Consider the following 24,658-nt stretch of genomic DNA (forward strand, 5'->3'; position numbering starts at 1 on the left):
AATAATGAAGCTTATGTATCTTGTTTTCAGACATCAATATCTGGCTTTGAGTGGCACAAAGGGATAAAGGAATGTGGATTCAGAGCTTGCTGGGATGCTTGGCAATTCTAATTCCACCCCAGGCTGCAAATGGACACAAAACTGTTGTGACTGTTGAAGAAGAGAGAAGGCTGGGTGAGCACGTGGTGTTGGGAAATTGTATATTCTTCTTCGAGTTCTTCTGTTTCCGAATATTTAATCTTACTGTTCTCTTTTTCAGTGAAGGTCTCTTTAGTAAAGAATCTTTTTCCTGAAATTGCTCCAGGCAACACAGAAGCGGGATTCAGCAGCGCCCAGGCCCGGGAATGCAGGCTTTAGCAAGGCTCATGTGAGGATAGACTGCCATCTCGTGGTCATTTTGGTTTTCTACACCCCAGCCAACAGCTAGGCTGCAGAAAGTCAGAACCTGGGTTGAAAATGATGCTGGGCGCTTCTACTGCACTGCTTGGATGCCTTTAAAAATCACCCAGGAAATAGATGAGTACCCTCAATCCAAGGTAGGTTCCAGTGAACATTCTGTACCTTGTCGTTCTGTGGGCTGAACTAAAGTGAGGTGGAATTGTGGGGAAAATACAATTCCCTCGTGAGGAACATGTAATTACCAAATGTTTCCTGTGTTCCTGGCAGAGAGTTGGGGGAATAATGCCCAGGTTGAGGAAAGGAGAAGGTAACTTGTGTCAAGGGTCATTGAATGCCAGTTTATATGGGCAGAAGTGGCCAGAAGTAACCTGTGGTCTTTTGTCTAACAGGGCATCCAGTCAGCCCCTCAGACAAAGCCAGGCCTGAAGCAGGCAAGATCCACGGATCTGTGATTTATTTATTTTTCCAAAATTAAAATCTGATTATAAAAACATTAATGTTATGTTAAAAAAGGAATCAAACAACATATAATGTACAAAGAAGAAAATAAAAGATTGGAAGCCTTGACATCCTAGGCACCCATTGCTAGCCCTTAGTCAGCCAAACTTTCAGACAGCTCACCATGAATGCATACGAGTAGAAATTAAAAGACACTTTTTAATTTGGGGGAAGTGCAGAGGATTGAACTCAGGAGTACTCGGCCACTGAGCTGAGTATTTTATTTAGAGACAAGGTCTCACTGAGTTGCTTAGTGCCTCGCTTTTTCTGCGGCTGGCTTTGAACTCACCATCCTCCTGCCTCAGCCTCCCAAGTTGCTGGGATTATAGGTACGCACCACCATGCCTGGTTTAAAATACACGTTTATATGAGTGCAGTCAAACCTTGTACTCTATTCAGTAACCTGCTTCTTCATTCAACACTATGCCAAAGGCATCTTTCCAGGTCAATAAATACAGGTTGGCATCATTGTTTTTTAACAATTGCATAATAGCCAATGATAAGTAATATTGATTTGATTCCTGCTATGTGCTAAGCACTGTATTAAATGCATGAGTGATCTTACATAATCTCACAGTAACTCTACAAGTAGAGATTTTTATTATGCCCATTACACAGATGAGGAGACTGAGACATGAGGAAATTAATCAGCACCACCATGGTGTCTAACTTTAGAGTCCATGTTCTTAACCACTTGGCTAGAGATACTCCATCATTTACATACCAGTTTTCCTGATGGACATTAAATTGTTTCCATTTTTGGGGCATAAAACATAAGACTGCAATGAAATGTTAGGGCATATACATCTTTGTACACTAGTGAATGTTCCTCTTTAAGTGAATCTAAAAGTGCATTGTCTGAGTCACAGTATTTGCTCCATTTATACTTTGATGAGTCCAGCTTCCCTCCAGACAGGTTTACCAACTCATATACCCCACCAGCTGTATATGAGGAATTCCAGTACCTCATGTCCTGCCAATACTAAGCTTTTTCATCATTTTTTCTTTTTTTCTCTGCTTTTTTTTTTAAATAGCCTTTGAAAAAGTAGAAAGAATAAGTACAACATGTCCCTTTAAACACTTTACCTATTATATATGCATCAATTGCTAACCATTTGCTACATTTGCTTTCTCTCTCATTCTGTATTCATTTTTATTAAGCTTTAGAGTTAGAGACATCATTACATTCAATGCCTAAATATTTCACCACACTCCTTTTAAGAAAAAAGACATGCTTATGTATTAGCATAATATAACCATTATACTTGGGAGGCATTACATTGATAAACTACAGTTTTCCAACACAAAATCCACATCAAATTACAAAATATTTTCTGAGTGCAGTGGTGCATGCTTGTAGTCCCAATTGCTGAGGAGGCTGAGGCTAGGGGGATTGCAAATTCAAGGCCAATTTAGCAAGATTCTCAGCAATTTAGTGAGACCTTGTCTCATAAGCAAATATAAGAAAGACTGAGGATATAGTTCAGTGGTAAAGCACCTCTGGGTTCCATTTCCAATACTAAAAAAAAAATTACAGAATCTTTAATAGCTCTCTGTTTTAATCCAGAATAGAATTCAGGTTCATATCAAGTTTTGTAGTCATGTCTCTTTATCTCCTTTAATCCAGATCCATTCTCCAGTCTCTGTGGTCTTTCATGACCTTGGTAGCTTGAAGAGTACTGTAGATTGGATCCTAAGTGGCCCTGTTGAAGACGTGATCTCTGTGTGGTGTGTGGGAGGTTGTAGAACCTTTAAGAGATGGGAAGTAGTGGAAGGCCTTTAGGTCATTGAGTATGTCATCTGGAAAGGATTACGGGACCCTGGTCTCTTCCTCTTTTTCTCTGTTGCTTCCTAGACATTAGGGGAGTGATTTTGCTTCATGTGGAGCGAAATCTGATTCCTTTCATTTAGAAAGTCTTGGTGATTCATCTATCCTCTAATTTTTCACTTTGATAGGTAGATAATCCCAAATTTGGCCGGTGGTAGCACCTTTGAGTTGAACCTGTGTCCTCAGAACACTTTCTTGCTTACTGGCATAGTGAGATGCTCCAGGTTCATCTTGCACTTTCAAGATGGAAAAACCTGGGCCTGGAATCAGTCATTTCTCCAAGAGCCCACCTGTCTTTGTTTATATGTTTATTTAATCTCTCTTACTGTTACTAGTTTTCAAGTTCTTCTGTAATACAATTGACATTTTTGGTATATAGTTCCAGGAATTTTAGCACATGTAGATTTATGAAACTACCACTGCAATAGAGATACAGAACAACTCCAAATCATCAAATTATACACCTCAAAGATATACAAGTTGTAATTATTAAGCATTTCTCCATAAAATTGGAAGAAAAAAAAAAGATACCCAACAGTCCTGTTATGCTCAGAAATTGTTCCATGTGCCTGTCTTTCCTCTTCCCTGACAACTGCTGCTCTTGTTTCCATCTTTATAATTTTGCCTTTTCTAGAATGTTATGAAGTATGAAATCACACAACATGCATCTTTTGAATCTGGCTTCTTTCATTTAGGATATCTTTGAGATTCATCCATCTCAGGTTGCTGCTTCAGGAAGGAGCTGCCACTGCCTGGACAAAGAGTCATTGTGAAATGATGTAGACAGGAACAGGAAGTACTCAGAAAATGGAGGTACTCAGGTACAGGAAGTGCTCAGAAAGAGGAAGTACCAGGAGCAGGAAGGGACAGAGACCTTTTCTCTCCTTCAGCCTTGGTTTCCCTCTATTAACCCCTGTTGACTGATCCCAGTGGAAAGCAGCTTGACTGAACCAGAAACTAAAGGCAGAATCTCAACGCTAGCATCACAAACTGAGAATAGAACAATGGGTTTAGAACCTACAAGAGCTTAATAACTGCATTGTTCTTTGGATATATTTGAATGACTGCATAACTTTGCATTCAATAGAAGAACAAGCTTTTACCTTCTTTCAGAATTTATTACCAGTCTCTAATTGCTCTTTCATTGGGTAATTCTTATTGATGCCAGACCCACCTACCTTCCCTCCCTCCCTCTTTCTTTCTCTTCCCCTCTCTGTTTCCTCCCTCCCTTCCTCTCACTTTCTCTCTCTCTCTCTCTCTCTCTCTCTCTCTCTCTCTCTCTCTCTCCTGTTCCTTCCTTTACTTTCTTTAGTTCTTTCCTCTTTGTGGATCATTTCTAACTACTAAAATAATTAGGCCTCAAGAAACCTCTGGGACAACCTGGCATTGTCAAGTGTTTCTACCACCTCAATCTCTACTCCTTTCTGAACTTCCCTGTGCCCTTTTGGGGGTATTGCAAGTTTCAGGGACAGTGACATTACATGTTTAATGGTACTCCTTAACACATTGCATCCCAGACCAAGATTCAGAAGCTCAGACTATATCGTTGGGTAAAGCATATGAATTATTTCAGTCTCAGTTTTCCTAAAATGGGAATGAGAGAATATGGTCGTCACCCATCTCATGTAAGTAGTATTAAGATACAAATGAGACACAAGACAGGTAAGTGATTTAAAAGCTTTTGGATATTTCTAGGAAAAGTTTGCTGACAGAACTAATTTCTTCTGAAACTCCATCAGAAAAAACAATGCTCTCAGGGAGTCTTTAGAGGGGCTGTAAATTTGTCTGTTTTCTCCCCATGACTGTGCCACTCACAGAGAAAATAGTGGGACAGGCAACTCCAACGGCCCAGGAGTTGAGCAGTGCACATCTTGCACAGCCAGATATAATAGACCTTGTACCTCTGAAGATAGGGGTCTGAAATCAATTTCATTGAGCTAGATTCAAGGAATTGGAAGGGCGTGTTCCTTCTGGAGGGTCTAAGGAATAAGTTCCTTTGCCTTTTTTGGCTTCTAGAGGTGCATGTATTTCTGGGTTTGTAATCCTTTCCTCTTTTTGTCAAAGGTCCTCATTCCAATTTCTGTTTCTGGTGTCATACGGTCTTCTTTCTCTTTTGACCTTCTTGTCTCCCTCTTATAAGACACTGATGATTACATTTAAGCCTTTTCCTGGATAATCCAGGCTAATCTCATCTCAAGATCCTTAACTTAATCTGAAAAGTTCCTTTTGTTACATACTGTTCTGGAGATTAAGGAACGGATATCTCTGGGGGGGCCATTATTCAGTCTATCACACATCAGGTTACAACATGATGGGTAGAAATGGGCCTATGAGGAGTCACATCATCACTGGGGTCAAAAAAAGTAGATGGATAGATGGTGGATAGATGGGTAGGTAGATAGATAATAGAGAATATAAACCCAGATTTAGAAAGGACTTGAACTTTGCAATGTCAACCAGAAGGTAATGGAGCCTGTGTACAAACTAGTGAAGGAAAATGATCTCCAGCTAGAATCCGACTGTGAGCTATACTACTGCCAATCAGGTGTGACAGCAGATGAAAGACATCAGCATGTAAACAAAGTCCCCAAAGCTACTTTTGTGTTCCATTAAAATCAGGGAGTGAACCAAGAAAAAGGAGGATAGGAGGTGTGGGAATTAGGAGATCATATAGGAGGTCGCTGAGTGACAGCAGCCCTGGGAAAAGGGCTATCACGTCTGGCTATGCAGGACGTGCGCTGCTCAGGAAGTGCCATTATCATTATTTTCTCTGTAAGTGGCACAGACATAGAAGGAAATCAAACCAATTCAGAGCCCCTCTGATGGTTCCCTAAGAGCTGTCCTTAGGAAACTGAAATCAAGGGAAGGGATTTAGCCAGTGGATAGAATTTGTGAGTGAATTAATGATAAGTACACAGAAATCTAAGGAAATCAAAAGGAAATACTAACTTTAGGATGCTAACAACTATGAAAATCAAACCATAATATCTCAGTTCTGAGGAGTATTTATGAAGTCACAATAATTTAAGCAGTAATCATCAATCTACTGTAAATTTTGAAATACTTACCTTGTGGGGTCAGGGTTGTGGGAAAGTGGTGTGCCTGTGTGTAGAGATGTGAGGTGAAAAATCAAGAAGTAGGAATACAAAATTATTATCTAAGGGAAGACAGTAAATGCCCAAATTTTTAGTGAGTATCTGGGAAGGGGTGGAGAAGTTGGGGCCATTATATTTTATAACTAGTCTTGAAGTGTTAGACTATTTAAAAATTTTTTTTTATTTTTACAGACTGCATTTTGATTCATTGTTCACAAAGGGGTGCATCATTTTGTTTCTATGCTAGTGCATTATAGTTATACCTAGAAGCATGGTTCATTTTGACGTGTAGTCATACATACATGGAATATAATTTTCTCCATTTCAGTCCCCTCTTCCCTCCTCCTGTTTCCCTTCCTCTACTCTACTGGTGTTCCTTCTATTTATTTATTGTTTTTTAAAAATTGGTGCTTTATATTCCCTGTGGTGTATTCATATCTATGCATAACATAATGTGGTCAATTTCATTTGGCAGTTCCTTCCTTTTTCCCATCCCTTCTCCCTCCCCTTCAATCCTCTTCCTCTACTTCACTGATCTCTCTTCTATTTTCAGGAATTCCCTCAGCCTTTCCCCACCCATATTTTGCTCATTTTCTTTCTGAAAATGAAAGGAAACAGTTGACCTGTTAGATTCCTTAAACTGTATGCATTTGTAACATTGCTCAAAATATAAACTGCTAAAAGTTTTAAAATTCTCTTGACTCTGGACAAGCCATTTAATCTGTAATTGTGTAGGTGTGTGTGTGTGTGATGTCGACAGAGACATGAGTTAAAGAGTGAAGAGTTATAGAGGAAAAGCTACTGTTAAGTATATCATTGGTATTACTGTGAGCCCAATGTTTATTGCCATGGTATTCTAGACCTCTCTGCTGATGGATGTTTAAAGCTCACTATGCACAGAATTGTTGTTTGAATCAGAGCAGCAAAACCGGGTCCTTCGTATACACCATTTAGCACCCTGCACATAGATGTTGGGTTTCTGTTGCTAAGACTGAAGTTTTAGATTTAGACTAATATGAAAGTCTCCTGTGCACAGAGGAGTCAGAGACCAAATATTTGTGTAGATGTTCCTCTGGAACCTGTCCCTCCAGCATACAGACTATTGTCCAAGCACTGGACACAGCACAGGTTCTGAAAAGTACTGGGGTTGAGAATCAGACTCACAAGTGTTCAAAACTCTGCTGGGTCCTAGATGTGATCTTGGCATATTTCAGTCTTGACTGAACCTTATATTTCTTTTTTGAGCATTAAATGAAATTGTGTGAGTACGCCAGCTTGAATAGTGTTCCCCAAAATTCACATCTGCTTAGAACTTCAGAATGTGACCTTCTTTAGGAATAGAGTAGATATCAGATGTAACAAGGCAGGATGAAGTCATACTGGATCCTAATACAAAGGGTCCTAAGTCCCATAACCAGTGTCCTTGTATGTACAGGAGACAGAGATACAAATCCACAGGAAAGGCAACCACGGAAGTAGAGGCAGAGAATGAAGTGATGTGTCCACAAGTCAAGAAGCAGGAGAGAGGCAGAATTTCCAGAAGGGACCAACTCTGCCAACACCTTGATTTTGGGCTTCTTACCTCCAGAACTGTGAGAAAATAAATTTCCATTGTTCTCAGCCACCCAGGCCTGGGTAATTTGTTATGGCAGCCCTGAAGTAGCACAGCACATAACAAGCCCAAATGGGGTCAGGCCAGTGTAGATATGGGGTTGCTGTTTGCTCCCCTCTTATTTCTAGGTTTGATAGCCCTGATATTGCTCATGAGCAGAAGTTAACAGCCAGGCATCCTTGATGGCCTTGTTAGTTAGCATCTTTCACTATAACAAATACCAGAGTCAATCAACTTAAAATAAGAAAAAGTTTGTTTTGGCTCACAGTTTGGGAGATTCCAGTTCATGAACAGATGGACACATTGCTTTTTAGGGCTCTGGTCAGGAGGGCAGCAGCATGCCATGATGGGAGAGCATGGTGAAATGAAAGAAAGGAAGGGGCTAGAGTCCAATGGTCTTCTTCAAGGTCATGGCCCCAGTGATCAGAAGATGTCCCACTAGGCCACACCTATTAAAGTTTCTACCATCTCTCAGTAGTGACACACTATAGACCTTTGAGGACATTTAGGATTCAAACTATAGTAATGGCTTATGGAATCCTGTCCATGCACCGTGGCTGAGGAAAAGGAAGGAGTTTTCTGGTCCTGGAGATGAGGCATATGCTTGGCTGTTGGAGAAAGATCAGAGAATACTTGTGTGGAGGTGATGATGCCAAGTATTCAACACAGCTTTGCGGATGAACACTGACAATCAGGAGGTCGTTATTTCATTTTGAAAACAGTTAGCCATCAACGCATCTCCTGAGGGCAGGAAAACTTGACCTGCCTCAGCCCATTCCTGATACTGAGGCCTGGAGTGGCATAGATGGCTCTGGATGCTCTTTTAGAAATGTGGTTTCCTGAAGACGTGTTGAGGATCATATCTCTGGTTTTGATGAGCCATGGCTTGACAGGTTTGTCATTGCCTAATCAGAATGTGGGGGTGCAAGAATTGGAACAGGAAGGCCTGGCACTTACACAGAGCCAACCCCACAGACATTCAAGGTGGGCTGCACTGCTCTTCCTTCTCCCAACATCTGAGAAACCTGGTAAATATCTACCATCATCTGCAGGTGTGGTGGTGCACACCTGTGATCCCAAGCAACTAGGGAGGCAGAGGCAGGTGGATTGCACATTCTAGGCTAGCCTGGACGATTTAATGAGACCCTGTCTTGAAACAAAAATAAAAAGGGTTGGGATGCAGTTCAGTGATAAGAGTGCTTGTCTAGCTTGTACTAGGCGCTGGATTAAAAAATAAATAAAATCCTCCATCATTACCCCTCATATGTATCTTTGTGTCTCTTTAACCACATTATTATATCTTCAGGGAGTGTAAGCAACATGGGTTTAAAAATTTGAAAAAGAATATACTGGATTCAAGAATAACCCATGGCACCTCCTGTCTGTGTGATTCTGAGCAAGTTACTTCATCTCTCTGGTTCTTTATTTCATCATCTGTAGAATGGGGATATTAATCACTTCCTAGGTACTGCAAAAACTGTTTGGTAAGGTACTAAGGGAAAGGAAAAAAAATTAACATTTAAAGAGCACCTCCCAAGTATCAGGCACACAGTTGCTGCAGTGATAATTGCCTTCAGCATACTTTCCTCTTCACATTGATGTGGGGGTTTAGACCTTATGGCCTCTTCTAAGGAAAAAGAAGCTGAAGGTTGAAGGTAGACCAATTGCCTAAATCACTCAAGAGTAGAAATATATAAAGATGTTTCAATGGCACAGTCACTGTTTAGATGATAGGGATTTCTCAACAAACAAGGAATTACATTCCATGGGTGAAAAATGAATCAAAAAGACATTAATGAATAAATCAGATAATTACAGTAAAATCGCTATGAAAAAGAAATAACAGGTGATGTAACAGAGAGAACCTAAAGGTGGGGTCATTTCAAATTGAGGGATCAAAAAAGGCCTCTTTGAAGAACTGCATTTGCACTGAGATCTAAACAAGAAGCATCCAATCATGTGAAGATTGCAGGGAAAAGCATCCAGGAGATGGGAAGAGCAAGTACAAAATCTCCAGTGGGATCATGAGGTTTGTGTATATCAGAGCAGAAAAACTACAGCAAATGTAACATTTTGAGCAAAAGTGTGTGTGTGTGTGTGTGTGTACGTGTGTGTGTGTGTGTGTGTGTGTGAGAGAGAGAGAGAGAGAGAGAGAGAGAGAGAGAGAGAGAGAGAGTGAGAGACAGAGAAATGTTGTAGAATGTTATGATGTTATGATTTATGCAGCAATGCTCAGAGGGAGGTATTTGGAGAAGTGATTGGATGATGAGGACTCTGACCTCATCAGTGGATTAAACCATCAAGGGATTCATAGCTGAATGGATTATTGTGAGGTAGTGGAAACTGTTAGGAAGCAGAACCTGGGTGGAGGGAGTGAGTCCCTGGGTGTGCACCCTTGGGGACTATATCTTATCCATTACCCACTTCCTTTCCTTTTGCTTCCACACAGCCATGGTGTGACCAGCCACATCCTCCTGCCATGATGTTTCTGTCTCAAAACAGACCTAAAAGCAATAGAGTCAACTGACTATGGACTGAAATCTCTCAAACCGCCAGCCCAAATCAATCTTCCCCTTTTCTTTTCTTTTTTTTTTTTTTTTTTTTTTTGCGGTGCTGGGGTTTAGAACCCAGGGCCTTGTGCTTGCAAGGCAAGCACTCTACCAACTAAGCTAGCCCCAGCCCATTCTTCCCCCTTTAAAGTTGTTTTTCTCAGGTATTTTGTCACAGTGATGAAAAGTTAACACACAGAAGATGAGGGTACTGAGGTGTACAGGCCATTTGTGAAACTTCAAGTTTAAGGCAAGGAGACAAATGAATTTGAGATGCATTGGGAAGTCTGTGGACAAGTGGAGGCAGAGGAATTACTCCATCTTCCACTCTTGATATGGCTATTATTATGTAATTTTGCATTTGTCAGACATCGTCATGCTTTGTAACCATTGAAGGAAACCAGTGAGCTGGTGGGAAGAATGTGAACCTGGGTTCTCTCAGATCACACACTATCTTGTTTGTGTATATCATACACTATCTTGTTTCCTCTCACCAACTTTCAGCATTGGGGTGGCTTTAAAGATAGGGATGGCTATGAGGAAAAAAATAAGAACAAAATCCCTTCTTCCTGCTCAATTGGACTAATCATCAAATCAGGCAGCAGTTGATCACCGAGGAAGCCTTTCTTGAAAATCTCTCAGAGCAAGAGTCAACTATGTGGTCTATTCCACAGCCAAACAGTTCTGCTGCTGTAAACCAGAGCCCTCTATCCTCTACCTGCCAGGGTGTGCTTTCCCTGCCGATAACAGACGCACAGAATTTCAGAACCTCCCCTTCTAAGACTTTCATCGATTTTCTACTGAGAACAAATACATAAAGAATATAAATAAAAATAATTTAAAAACTAAAGAAACAGTTTTGCACAGTAAGTATTTTTGTAAAGTATTCCTATGTAATAATTGATGACTATGTGTAATAGATTTTATTTTTAATTTGTATTAGAGGAACAGAATCAGCAGGAAGTATGATTATTAAAAGGGGATTTATTGGGACTGGGAGACAGCTCAGTTGGTAGAGTGCTTGCCTTACAAGCACAAGGCCCTGGGTTCGATCCCCAGCATCTCAAAAAAAAAAAAAACAAAAAAACAAAAAAACAAAAAAACAGGGGATTTATTAGATTGACTTACACAATCAGAAGTTGGAAAGTCCACAATAGCCACCTGTAGGCTAGAAGAACCAGAGCTGGAAGAACCAGTAGATGCACACAGTCCAAGAGGCGAAAGCCCCAGAACAAGAGGGATCAACAATACTACCCTAGTCCAAGACCAAGGCTTCTGAAAACTACCTGGAGAATCACTGGCAGAGTCCGTTTTGAAAGAGTGAAGAAGCAAGAGTCTGATATCCTCAGACAATCGAAGCAGCAATCAAGAGCCTGTTCAAGAAGGGTTGAACTTGCATCTGCATCTGCTTCCTTGTTCTTCCAACTTTTATTTCATCCAAGCCACCATACCATTGGGCAGTGCTGCCCACGCTTAGGAGTGAGGGTCTCTACTTCAGTTCACTATCCCACATTCCAGTCATTCCCAGACACACCCTCATGGATACACCCAGGAGCCTCTTAATCATCAGCATCTCTTAATCCAATCAAGGTGATAATTCAAATTAACCATTACATAATTGATGAAGCATTATGTTAAAATTAAGCATAGAAAACTTCAGAAGTCATATTTTGCCAAAATGGTTAAAATTAAGTATGTGCCTACTTCTGTTTCCCTTTATTTACCTTCTCTGAGAGATAACCACTATCTCAAATTTTACAGAAGTCTAAAATTGTTCCTTCTCCTTTTAAAGAGTTTCCTTCCATATTTTTTGGTTTGAAAATTTTTAAACTTAATAGAAAAGTTGCAGAATAGTACAATAAATACCCACTTACCCTTCCTTGATTTGCCAGTTGTTAACATTTTGTTCCATTTTTTTGTTATCTATTTATCTATCTATCCATCCATCCTTTATCTATCGCATCTATCCTATCACATCTATCTCATCTATTGCATCAATTTTATCTATAATTTATCTATCACATCTATCCTATTTATCTGTCGCGTCTATCCTAACCTATCTATCCATCCTATGTATCTATGTGTCTATCTTTCTTAGTCCATTTTGTGATGCTATAAAATCATACCACAGACTGTCTAATTCATAAGCAAAATGTTCACTTGGCTTATTGTTCTGGAGGTTGGGAAGTTCATGATGTAGGAGCTGCACATGGCTAGGGGCTTCTTGCCACATCATCCCATGGTGGAAGGCAAGGCAGGAGACCAGGAATGAGAGACAGAGACTGAGGGGGTGGTGCTGAACTCACTTTTATAACAAACCCACTTTTGTGATAACAAATGTGCTCCCACAATAATGGCACTAACCCATTCATGAAGGCAGAGTCCTCATGGCATAGTCACCTGCTAAAGTCCCCACTTTTCAATACTGTTGCATTATGAATTAAGTTTCCAACACCCCAAATTTGGGGGGGGACAGTCAAACCATAGTACTACGTGTCTCTCATTTGCCAAAATATATCATATCATATCATATCATGTCACATCATCATCAATCTGTTTTTGTTGAACCCATTTAAGATGTAGTCACACATGTACAACCTTTCATTTGTAAGTGTTCTATACATCTCTTAAGATGAAGGACATTTGCCTACATCAAAATCAGAAAATTCAGTATGGTGTGACACTATTATCTAATATATAGTCTGTATTCAAATCCTTCTGTTGTCCCAATGCAGTGCTTTGTAGCTGTTTCTCTGTTTCCTTGTTTCAGGGTCGCATATTCCATCTTTTTTCCTGTCTCTTTAGCCTCCATTACTCTAGAACAGTTCTTCAGCCTTGTTTCCCCATGCACTGACAATTTTGAAAAGTCCAGGCCTGTTGTTTTCAGAATGTCCCTCAATTTGGATTTGTCTGATGGTTTCCTCATGAGTAGGTTCAGAATAATAAAGAAATCACCTTTTAAAGCCCCTTTAAAGGCTTCACACTGAATGAAATCTGCTCTCAATTTGCTTTGACACCAGGGACTTTATTGCATAGGGGAATTGAGCTGGTATGGGAAAATCCACCTCTGGAACAGATTTGAGCTAAGCTAAGCTGAGTAAGGCTGGTAGCTGAATTGTATGTTTGACACTTCAATTGAGCTGCCAGGGCACTCAGAGATCTCTGTTACAGCTTGAGTTAACTCTTTATTCCCATTCATCTCTGCCGTGTGCCTTCCCAAACCAGAGCTCTGCTCTGCTCCAGATTACTGAGGGCATCGTTCATGAGGAATCACCAAAAAGAGGCCTGGGAGCCAGCAAGTTGGGCCCCATGACTGGCAGATGCTCACCACATCAGCTGCTGGGACAGAGGCCAGCAAAGTGAAAAGGCATGTGGAATCCCAATAGGCAAAAAGCAATTTCCTGCACCAAGGCTTGGCCAGGAGACTGCAGTTTTACACCTCCTATATTCAAAGACTGTGGGGAGTTTGAAGGAAGGACTTGAGCCTAATGCTTCATTTCCAAAGGCCCAGCAGCCAGAAACCTTTGTGCCCTGCCCAGGCAAGAGGTACTACTTCTAATCCATAAGTGTCCAGGGCTCTGCAGTTCTCCTGGGGGCAGCTCTGGCATAGGAACCAGATCCCAACTCATAGGTCTCAGGGTCTCACACTAGGTGGCACAATTTAGCTGTAGGTCTTGTCAAGCAGAATTCTCCACATTTTCCCCACTAAAGAGTTTCCTATATTCCTGTTTTTATCTATCTCAGAAGGAATGTTGGGGAGGTGGGAAGGAGGAGAGAGACCTGCAAAATTCCTTGTTGCATCTTTGGCATTAGAAGTATGAGCTCCCCTTTCCATCCTCCACTTCCTGGAGACCGTGCTTGAGACATTGGCTCCTCTGGATGAGTCCACTTAGACACAAGAACTTTTTGCTAATGTGGGTCGACCAGAAGGACAAAAGTTCCAGAACTGTGTCCACTCACTGCTGTGCCATCCCATGGCTTAACCTTTTCCAGCTTTGGTCTTCTTAGCAGAAAAATTGAGATAATATTCACAGAACCCCCAAGAGAATGGCTTCAGACAATCATACATACTCTTAGAATAACAGAGGTTAATATCCTGAGATCCACCCAGAGCCCTCAAGAAATCTGCAGGTACAATTCAAGGGACTGACAGACTTGGATAAGAAATAAAATTACATCTTTACTTTCCATAAAAATCTCCCAGCAACTCACTTCAGGGTATTGTTTGCAACTAATCTTGAGCCATCCATGTCTCCAAAAATGGTACTTACTCTCAAATTTCATCCTTATAGGTGAATTTTGTGGGTCCAACATCTCATGGGAATTTACTATGTTGGTCGAGCTTTAAGCATGTAACATGTACCTTGTACTACAGTGGCCCTCATTCACAGTTTGCTTTCCAAGATTTCAGTCAATCTCAGTCCAAAAATGTTACAAGGAAAATTCCAGAAATGAGCAATTTATAAGTTTTAAATTATGTACCATTCCAATTAGTGTGATGAAATCTCAGCTGTGCTGCTCCAACTCACCTGGGACATGACTTGTTCCATTGTTTAGTGCATTCACCCTTTATCCATTCATCAGTCACTTGACCATCTCAGTTATCAGATCTACTGTTGTGGTATTACAGTGCCCGTGTTCCAGTAATCCCTTTAAAGGGCAATAGTAGTGATGCACAGGAGGCACCAGTGCATAAAAATGTGATGCTGTATGGCAAAGCTGCAGGACATATAGGGAAAATACATTATATGCAGGGTTCCGTACTATCTGCAGTTTCAGGCATTGACTACAATCTTGGATTGCACACTCCACAGATAAGGCAGGACTACTGAAGCTATATTTATCTTATTTAATCTTACCCCTTCAAGTAGTAAATGTTACACCATTCTACAAATAAGGGCATTGAACTCAAAGAGGTTTGCAACTTGCTCCCAGTCCTTTGCATAGAAGGAAGAGGAATGAAACTTCTCTGTGATGGTCTGTGTGACAGGTAGTCTTTAAAGATGGCACCTATAATTCCTCCCTGCCATGTAGGCTCATATTCCATTAATGGAGTCTGTCTTGGTGGAGTCTGTCTCTCTCCCCCTTAAATCTCGACTGGTCTATGACTTGCTTTGACCAGTGGAATGAGTTAGCAATGACACTGTGTCAGTGCCAAGCAGAACTTTTGGGAGATCTGGGAATTTCTGCTTTTGCTTTCCTGGAACTGGGCTACCAGGTTGTAAGGAAGTTCAGGTGATACTGAGAGACAGGAGCCATGAGACAAGTTCTTGGAGGACGAGACACCACATAAAGAGTGAGGCTGCCTTCCAGGCCTGCCCAGCTAAATACCTGAGTGACTATAGCTGACACAATGTGGAGTAGAAAAATCCCCCGGTCAACCCTCAGAATGGAGAGACATAATAAATTGTTGTCTACATTCAATAGTTTGTTTTAACTCAATAATCAATTGTTGTTTTAAATCAGAGCATTTTTGGAGTAGTTAGTTGCACAGTGATAAACAACTAGAGTTTGCCCATCATTTTTCACTGAAAATTAACTGCTTGTGGCCAATAGTCAACTCTGAAGTTTTTCAAAACAACAAACAATTGGGTTATTTTCTTCCAGGAGCAGTGACAGGATCCTTGTCTTCTGAGAAATATCGGTGTTCACTTGTGTCTCTGCAAACTGTTCTAACCAGACTTTGGCGGGAGGTGGTTAGTGGTAGTGGCTTGAACTCAGAGCGGAAAATTTCCATGCAAGTCCTCTGCTTTTGGTGGGTTGGAACAGTTTGCTTTGTACTTTAAGTAACGCTTGTGTTTTCTGGGGATAGTTTATTGTATCATGTGAGGTTCTAATGCAGTGGTGTCCTTATGCTGATGCAATGTGAATAGAAAGGATGGGCTGGAGACATTAGGAAGGTCTAGATGAGACTTGCTTGGCAAGGAGTTGTATTTTAAGCCCTGACAAGGACAGGTGATCTAACAGCTATGTCATGGATAAAAATTTTGTTGAAATGAGGTGCGTTGGAAGGTGGGCCTAGAATGGTGGTTTTCTCAGAAAGTAGCTTACTTCTCTATAACCATTTGATTTGTAGGGGAGGGTGTCAAACCTGTTCTTATGTTTTTAGTACAAATGCTGGTGCCAGGTCTGAGGTCCCTAAGCCAACTTTGATGAAGGATGAGAAGACAGAGTCAAGATGCAAAATGCAAAATCATTTCTCAGGCATCCTATGTCTACCCGATGGCTTTTCTTGAGCATTTTTCTAGTCCCCAAAAACCTCTTGGAAACTCAGATGGAAGAACATACCCTCAAACACATTGCTCATTTTTGTTTCCTCCAGGAGCCAATAGGTGGTGGTAACGGGCCAGCAAAGGAGCATCTAGTAGTTGAGTTCAGACTCCTTGTCAATGCGATGAGAGCAGCTCTGTGATTGGAGTGAAAAAATGCATCAGAGAAGAATTGTAAGTCCAAATGCCTGTGAGGTAGACACTAACTGCTCAAAATTGGCTTAGTGAGGATGCCATTTTTCATGGCTTGCCCATTCCCTTTAGCTAGGATTTCAATCAACCTATTATCTGGGCTATACAGTTGGAGTAGTTAGGCTGCATCTGAGCATTCACTGTATTGTGTGCAATCTTCAGGGTTTACCAAGAATGTGCTAGATGTGGTCTTTGCTCTGGTAGGGGCTGGAAGTTTCTTTAATATATGGTTCAAGCCCAGAAGGAGGCACAAACATGCAGACGGCCAAAAGGGTATAGACACAAATAATCCCATACATGGTGACTGTTAGGGAATGTGGAGGTAGAAAAGATGAGATATATGATTGGGAAATTGGATAAGGAGGGATGGATGTGAGGCTGGGCTACTCAGGAAAGATATGACGAAGGTGTGAAATCTGGGGGGAATTTGGAAGAAGACAGGAGAGGTGGTGGGAAAAGATATCATGAAGCAGGAGGAAGCATTGCAAGGTCTAAGAGTGATGGAACTTTGATCATTTTGATCAGGTAGAAGATGAGAAATTTGGGGCCAGTGCAGCTAGCTGATAGGATATGGTGACCAGGAGCTTAAGATGAGAAACTTCCAGTGGGGTGTCTCCTGTGCATTTGGTACTGGCCATGCCAGCATGGATAATCTGAGTGTCAGTGGTATGCCAGATTCGGAGGCACTAACAGGGTTTCACTTGTGTGACATGTTCTATCCAATATTCCTGTTCCTTTCAGCTTTCTGGAGCTTTCTAGATTAAAATCTTTATTAGCAAAGGTGGCACCACAAAAACTATATCATTGTCCCTAGGGAGTCTTCTGTAGCTCCTTCTCCAATCCCTGTAAATCCTTTATTTGATGTGATTCTGCAAATATTTGGTGTGCTCTATAAATCTTTTATTGGGTGTGATTTACACAGAAACACACCGTGAAAAACCCCACTGGACTGACAGGACCAAAGACATCCCAATTTGGGGAGAAGTAATATTTTTTAAATAATATCTTTCAAGGATTTTTGATCACGGGTCATGCACAAAAATACATTTTATATGTAACCCAGTTTATAATGCATTATGTTATAATGCATAATTTATAACTGAAATAAAAATTACAAACTTTGTCATATTCTATTTAAAACAATGCTGGAAGTGGCATACTAAATTGATCTGCTGATGCAAGAAATTCTCTTTTTTAGTTTGTATTCTCTCCCAGAAAGATACCTCTGGATTATCTTCTAAAAATAGAAGCTCTCGCTGCTTCAGAGACCCCCATAATTTGCTTTTGGTTATGATTTGAAAAAAAGTGGGACAGAAGTTTATTTATTGTTGCAACCTTTATAAGAAAAATCTAGGCAGATTGAAAGACCTGTGACAAAATCAACATCAGAGAACTTAAAAACATTTTATTTACTCACGTGGAGTTAATGTGATTATTTATTTGGCAGTTATTACCTTTGCTGGCTATATTTGGGGAGGGCTTTCCCCGTCCACCAATTATATTTCAGAACTCTTAATTTCAAGAAGCAGGCAGCTCAGTGAAAAGTGGGCATGTGGTATAAATACCATGAACTCCTAATGAGCAAGTTACTGAGAACACCAAATAAGGTAGCTTTTAGATGCATTCAGCTCAGTCCTGGGACCACGTAACAATCACCTGCTAGCGCCTGAGAGGGTTCCTCCAGGCTCTCTCATAATATCTTGACTGGAAGTGGCAATAAATCCATACTCTTTCTCTAAAGAATACACACACACACACACACACACACACACACACACACACACAGTGGAATATTATTCAGCCATAAAGAAGAATAAAATTATGGCATTTGCAGGTAAATGGTTGGAGTTGGAGAATATCATGCTAAGTGAAATAAGTCAATCCCCAAAAAACCAAAGGCTGAATGCTTTCTCTGATAACTGGGTGATGATACATAACAGGATGAGGGAGGAAGTAAGGGAAGAATGGAGGAAGACTGGATTGTGTAGAGGGAAATGAGGGGAGGGGGGAAGGAAAGATAATAAATGAGACAAACATCACTATCCTATGTACCCTAGAGTCATACGCAAATGGTATGATTCTACTTTGTGTACAACCAGAGAAATGATAGTTGTACCCTATTTGTGTACAATGAATCAAAATAATAAAAAAAAGAACATATAAATCTAAATTTTTTATAAATTCTGATAGGCCTTTCCAAAAGTGGGCTGGTTTTCTGGATCTCTCACAAGTTTTTTGTTTGTTTGTTTGTTTGTTTCAGTGCTGGGAATTGAACCCAGGGTCTTGCACATGCTATGCAAGTGCTCCACTATTGAGCTACACCCTCAGACCAACTCCCCCTCCCTACCTTTTAAAATTCTGCTTGTTAATAACTCATAGTGAACTCAGTATCAATTAAATAGGGAAGTGCAACATGTGCACTTTAAAAATATTAGCCAGTGGGCTGAGGCTATACAGCTCCCAAGAATGAGGCCCTGAATTTGATCTCCAACACTGAAGAAAAAATTTGGCGAAGCAGCAATGTCACTTATATTCCAGATTACTAAAAGTTATTACTTTCTTGAATTACACAGAAATAGACTAACCAAGAAAAAACAGTACATTTCAAAAATCAACATAATTTTACCCAGATTGCATGAAAAAAAGTTGCTTTGAGATGTTTATGTCAAGCACACCATTAAACATACCGATGCATTTTATTTCTCTGTATGTGGCATTTTCTCTTCTAATAATTCTCCTATTGTGTCATATGAGCATCATACATATAGAAATACCCAGATATGGTCCCTCCCCTACTTAAAATTGTAAGAATGCCATTTTTTTTCCTTCTTTTTTCTCATCCTCTCCAGCTCAGTTTTATACTGACCGTAAAACTTCTGGTATTAAACCTGTCAATGGTGTTGCATGTTTTATTCCATCAGCATTTTTGTTTTTTGATGTGTGTGTTAGCCAAACCAAACAGCCTCTTGTCTACAGTGAGCGTGCAAGGGCAAGTCTTTTGGAGGAGCTTGGGTAAGCGCTGCAAAGGAACTTAAATTTCAGCTTCATGTGTATGACTGTTGAAGTTTCCCTGTCAATCAGCCCCGCATAGCCCAGGAATCTAGGAAGAAAACAGTCCTGGTCTCCTAAAGGCACAATAGGAGGTGGAGTGAAGGGGCAAGATATCACAAGGGAAGCCATACATGAGACTCCTTTGACCTAACAGAGCACCGAGAATCTGGTGTTGCTTTCCAAGACTCCTGAGATCAGCAAAAACTCAGTACAACCAACCTTCTGTAGCCACAGAGTCTGTATCTGTGGATTCAATCAACAGGATTGATTGAAAATATTTTTTAAAAATAGCATCTGTACTGAACACATACACAATTTTTTTCTTGTCATTCACAAAATGATACGATAATATTTACATAACACATTGTTATTAGGTATTACAAGTCATCTAGAGATGATTTAAAGTATACAGGAAGATGTGCATACATTATATACAAATACTGTGCCATTTTACATAAGGGACTTGATGTTGGTATCTAAGAGGGATCCTGGAACTAATCCCCCATGGATGCTGAGGACAACTGCATATGCATATCCCACATGTGCATATGTGGTGCACATGTATCCATATCCCATACATGCTGTGGGTCTCTACTTGGGTTACCTGAAAATACAGGAATAATCTTGTGTGATGCCCCACTTAATACCACTTGGGTTGCTTTTCTGAGGTTCACTGTGATGGTGTTTAGATTTCTAGGTGGTGGGAGACATCATCTTCTCCTTCCTCTTCGAAACACCTGCTAAAGATGAACAGTCACTTGTTGTCTTGCTGACTGGTCCCTTCACCCTTTCTCATGCCTAGACCAGGCCTATATTGCTCTTGCCTGGATTATGACCCCCATAACTATTTCCTACATTGCTTTTCTAATTTATCCTCTTTCTAAAATAAAACTCTGGACCTGTCACAAGCTCATCTTCCCTTAGTGGGCATCCACTGCCTTCAGGGTAGTATTCTAAAGCCTTGGAGTGTCAAGAGGCCCTTTAATGTCTGACCAGTCTTGCCTACTTATTTCAGCCACACTTCCCTTGTGATAACATACACACCTGCTCTCCGTGAGTTCGTGCTTCATTTCCTATGTAGGTATTATCTCCTCTCTTGAGAATGTACCTGCTCCCCATCCATGACCATTCCCCATTGTTTTGTGACAAGATCCTACTTATACACACTCAGCACAAATAGCACTTCTGTTAATCCTTCTCTGAACCCTGCCCACCCCAAGCTCAACACGTACACAGTAGAACTTGGGCCTCTGTGCCTCTAGGGTAGGCACTTATGTGTCACGATTGCATTATCACTGGTTTGTATGATTGGCCTCCTAATTGACTGAGCTTTTTGGGTGGGGGTGAGGTGTTTCTCTTTCCTCAGTGCTTAGCATGGGGCCCCACATATAAGCAGCCCTCCATGAATGCTTCATTGAAGAATATCATCTGTTTTGTTCTCTATTGTATCTCTGGTATTGCCTGGTACAGAGTAGGTATTTCATAAATATTTATTGAATGAATGAATGTGTGAACTAGTTATATAACCTTTTTGGAGCTCTACTTTCAGAAAACAAATCTCTGCCTTCTGTTTGTTCTTCCCTACCTCATTCTCTCTTGGGGTGATGAAAACAATAAAAAAAAGATGTTACTGAAAGAAATTCAAGAAGACCTAAATAAATGGAAAGACATTTTATATTCATGGAGTGGAAGATAGCATTGTTAAGACGACAATATCACCCAAAGTGATTTATAAATTCAGTGATATTGCAGAAATTAAAAAAATCCTAAAATTCATAGAGAATTTCAAGGTACCCAGAATAGTGAAAACAATCTTGAAAAAGAAAAAGTGGGAGAAATCACATGTCATGACTTCAAATCTTAATATAAAGCTATCATAATCAAAATAGTGTGGCACTGGCCTAAGAATAGACATATGGACCAATGAAATAGAATTGAGAGCCCAGAAATAAACTCTTACATTGAAAAGAATGCTAAGAACATTCAATCTGTCTTCAACAAATAGAATTCTTAACCATGAACATATGAGAGGAGAATGAAGTTGGATCCTTACCTAACACCAAGTACAAAAACAAACTAAAAAAAAAAAAAAAAAAAAAAAAAAAAAAAAAAAATCAAAGACCTAAAAATAAGTGCTAAATCTGTACAACTCTTAGAAGAAAACAGGGGGGCATTTTTATGCCCTTGGATGTGGCCATGGTTTCTAAAAGAGGGTATCCAAAGCACAAGTAATGAAAGATAAAATAGAAGAAATGGTTTTCGTCCAAATTAAAAATTTCTGTGCATTGATGGATACTATCAAGTGACATCAGGAAAAACAGAAGAAAGTTACAAGAATCCATCTCTCTATCTAGAAAACAAAAACACTGGCAGAATCTGCCTGATGTAACTGCATTCGAATTCTGAAGTCTATTCAAAGACTTGCGACTTCCAGGGGAAGAACTGGAAGGTAAAGCATAGCTAATTTTGATCAGTTTCAGTTCAGCATAAGCCCTTCCTGCCTTAGCCCATGGCAACCATTCAGTTGCTCCTGGCAATGCTTGCATGTGGCTTACAAGAACCAGGGTAGCAATAGGGGTTTTCTTTTAATAAGTGGAGGTGGCAGTCATTTTTGCGACACCACCACTGTTTTGGCCACTTGCTCTGGATAAAGCATTTTCCGTGGGATTTAAAGGGCCAGTGTCCATTTTTAAAAGTCCCTTTTCCCTTATTTTGAGAGTTAGACATTTAAGGTCCAGAACATTAAAAACAATTGTGTAGATGTAGAAATTTAGATGGCAATCATGTATGCCCAGAAAGGATTTAAGGGGACATTCAGTTTACACATAAATCTAATTCTTGGCACAAGAATAACTGAAAACAATTAAAAGAAAAAAGCAAAATTGCAAACCATGTTGTTATGGTTTGGATGTAAGGTGTCCCCCAAAAGCTCACATTTGAGACATTGCAAGAAGGTTCAGAAGAATGATTGGGTTGTGAGAGTCTTAACCCAATCTGTGAATTAATACCCTGATAGGGATTAACTGAGTGGTAACTAAAGTGGAAGGGGGTGACTGGAGGAGGCGGAAATTGGGGGAGTAACTCTGGGTATATATTTGTATCTGGCAAGTGGAGAACTCTCTGTCTGCTTCCTGATCACTGTGTGAGCTGTTTCCATCTGCCACTCTTCCACCATGATGTTCAGCTTCACCTCGAGCCCCAAGGAATGGAGCCTGCTTTCTAAGGACTAAGACCTCTGAAACTGTGACCCTTAAATAAACCTTTCCTCCTCTACAGTTGTTCTGGTTGGGTCCTTTTAGTCACAGCAGCCAAAAAAAATAAAAAATAAAAAAATAAAAAAATAAAAAAAATAAAAGCTGACTAAAATAACATGGGGAAGAAGGGGAATCTGATTTTCAAAGTTTCCCCATTATAATATTCCAATGTTAATTTTTAAGTAAAAAAATGTGAGCATAAAAGAAATAGGCAAGTCTGTTTAGAAAACATCTCTGGGACATATAAACAGTAGACTTACTGGACAAAGGCTTTAAAAGAGTTGTCTAAAGGATGGACAATGAAAGAAAAAAATATAAAAATTGGTTTTCATCAAAAGGATGTTCAAAGAGATAAGGAAGATATGGATAATATAAAAATGATGCAGCAATAAAATGAGAATATCAATAAAGAGATAAAAACAGAAAAAGGAACAAAAAAGAAAATGTGGTATCAAAGAAGTACAGTAACTGAAGTGAAAAATTCAGTAGGGGGATTCAAAGTAGATCTGAATAGGTAGAAGAATCAATTGAACTTCGATATTCAAATTCTGAGCCTGAGGGACAGAGATTAAAAAAAAAAAAACACTAGGGAAAAGAACAGAACCTAAGGAACACTGATCTAATGAACCAACATGGGAGAATATTATTTAAATAATGACTAACTTTACATAATAAATAATGGGTGACATTTCTTGAATTTGAGCAAAAATATGAAACATAAAATTGAATCCCATGGATTTTAAGTAAGATAAACTGAAAAGTTCAACAGTGAGACACATCATAATCAAACTGTTGAAAGACAAAGAGAATCTTGAGAGCAGTGAGAGAGTAAGCAGTAACATACAAAGGATCCTCAATAATATTTGCTAGTAGGTATCTCATTAAAAACCATAGAGGGAAGAAAACAGTGTATTAATATATTCAACATGCTGAAAGAAAAAAAAAAACACTGAATCTTCTATTTGTTAAAACTGTCCTTCCAAAAGGGCATTTCCAGGCACTCAAAATACAAGGGAGTTCATTATGACTACTGTTTCCTTGCAGTAGACACCAAAGGGAGTCCTCTCAGGTTGAAATGAAGGGCACTAGGAGTAATGTGAAGGCATATGAAGAAATAAAGATATCTGCTAAAGATAAACTCATGGGAAATGACAAAAGCTTGTTTTTATTGTAACTTCAGTTTGTAACTCCATATTGGCTTTTTTATGTTTTAATAAACTAATACATAAAAATTATCAGTGTATATATTTTTGGACACAAAATGCATAGAGGATAAACATGTAATTTTGTAACATCAACAATTGCAAAAGATCAGAGAAAGGGCTGTCAGAGCAGGGTTTTTTTTATGATACTGAAGGTAATCTGGTATAAAGTTAGAGTGTTACGATGTTAAGATGCTCAATGTCATAAAAAAAACCTTAAAAACAGTAAAAGAAGGGTGATTACTCACACGCAAAGAATTCCCAATAATGTAGTAATCCTAGTGATTTGGGAGGCTGAGACAGGAGGATCACAAGTTCCTGGTCAGGCTCAGCAACTTAGTGAAGCACTGTCTCAAACTAAAACATAAAAAGAGTTGGGGATATTGTTCAGCGGTAAAGCTTTCCTGGGTTTAATCCCCAGGACCCCCCCAATGTGATACAGATGTAAAAGGTAGTTATTGAATATACAAAGGAGAAATGAGAAAGAAAACATTTGAAAATGCAAAATCAAGTAAACTGAAGAGAAACCAGTGAGGTAGGAAATGAGAAAAAAAGCTACCAGGAATATTGGGGGGAAATAGCAACATTGCAGAAGTTGGTCTTTTATTTTCAGTAATTACTTTAAGTGTAAATAGATTAAATTCTCCATTCAAAACACAGAGACTGAGAGAATGGATTTAAAGCAATATCCAACCTTACATTATTTGCA

General features: G+C 39.7%; 1 long non-coding RNA gene across 4 annotated transcripts in view; it reads left to right on the top strand.

Moving 5' to 3' along the window:
- Nucleotides 1-24,658, top strand: part of LOC124977917 (uncharacterized) — a 127,163-nt gene that overhangs the window by 82,966 nt on the left and 19,539 nt on the right. Inside the window, exons 6-8 of one of the 4 annotated variants that reach the window (XR_007107285.1) lie at nucleotides 31-174; nucleotides 305-536; nucleotides 9,882-10,006. This is a non-coding gene — a long non-coding RNA (uncharacterized LOC124977917). Of the gene's footprint in view, nucleotides 1-30; nucleotides 175-259; nucleotides 537-3,420; nucleotides 10,007-24,658 lie in introns of those variants that run through there. The other 3 variants (XR_007107283.1, XR_007107282.1, XR_007107284.1) reach the window with 3 other exon arrangements.

This window comes from Sciurus carolinensis, chromosome 2 (genome assembly GCF_902686445.1).
Source record: "Sciurus carolinensis chromosome 2, mSciCar1.2, whole genome shotgun sequence".
NCBI lineage: Eukaryota > Metazoa > Chordata > Mammalia > Rodentia > Sciuridae > Sciurus > Sciurus carolinensis.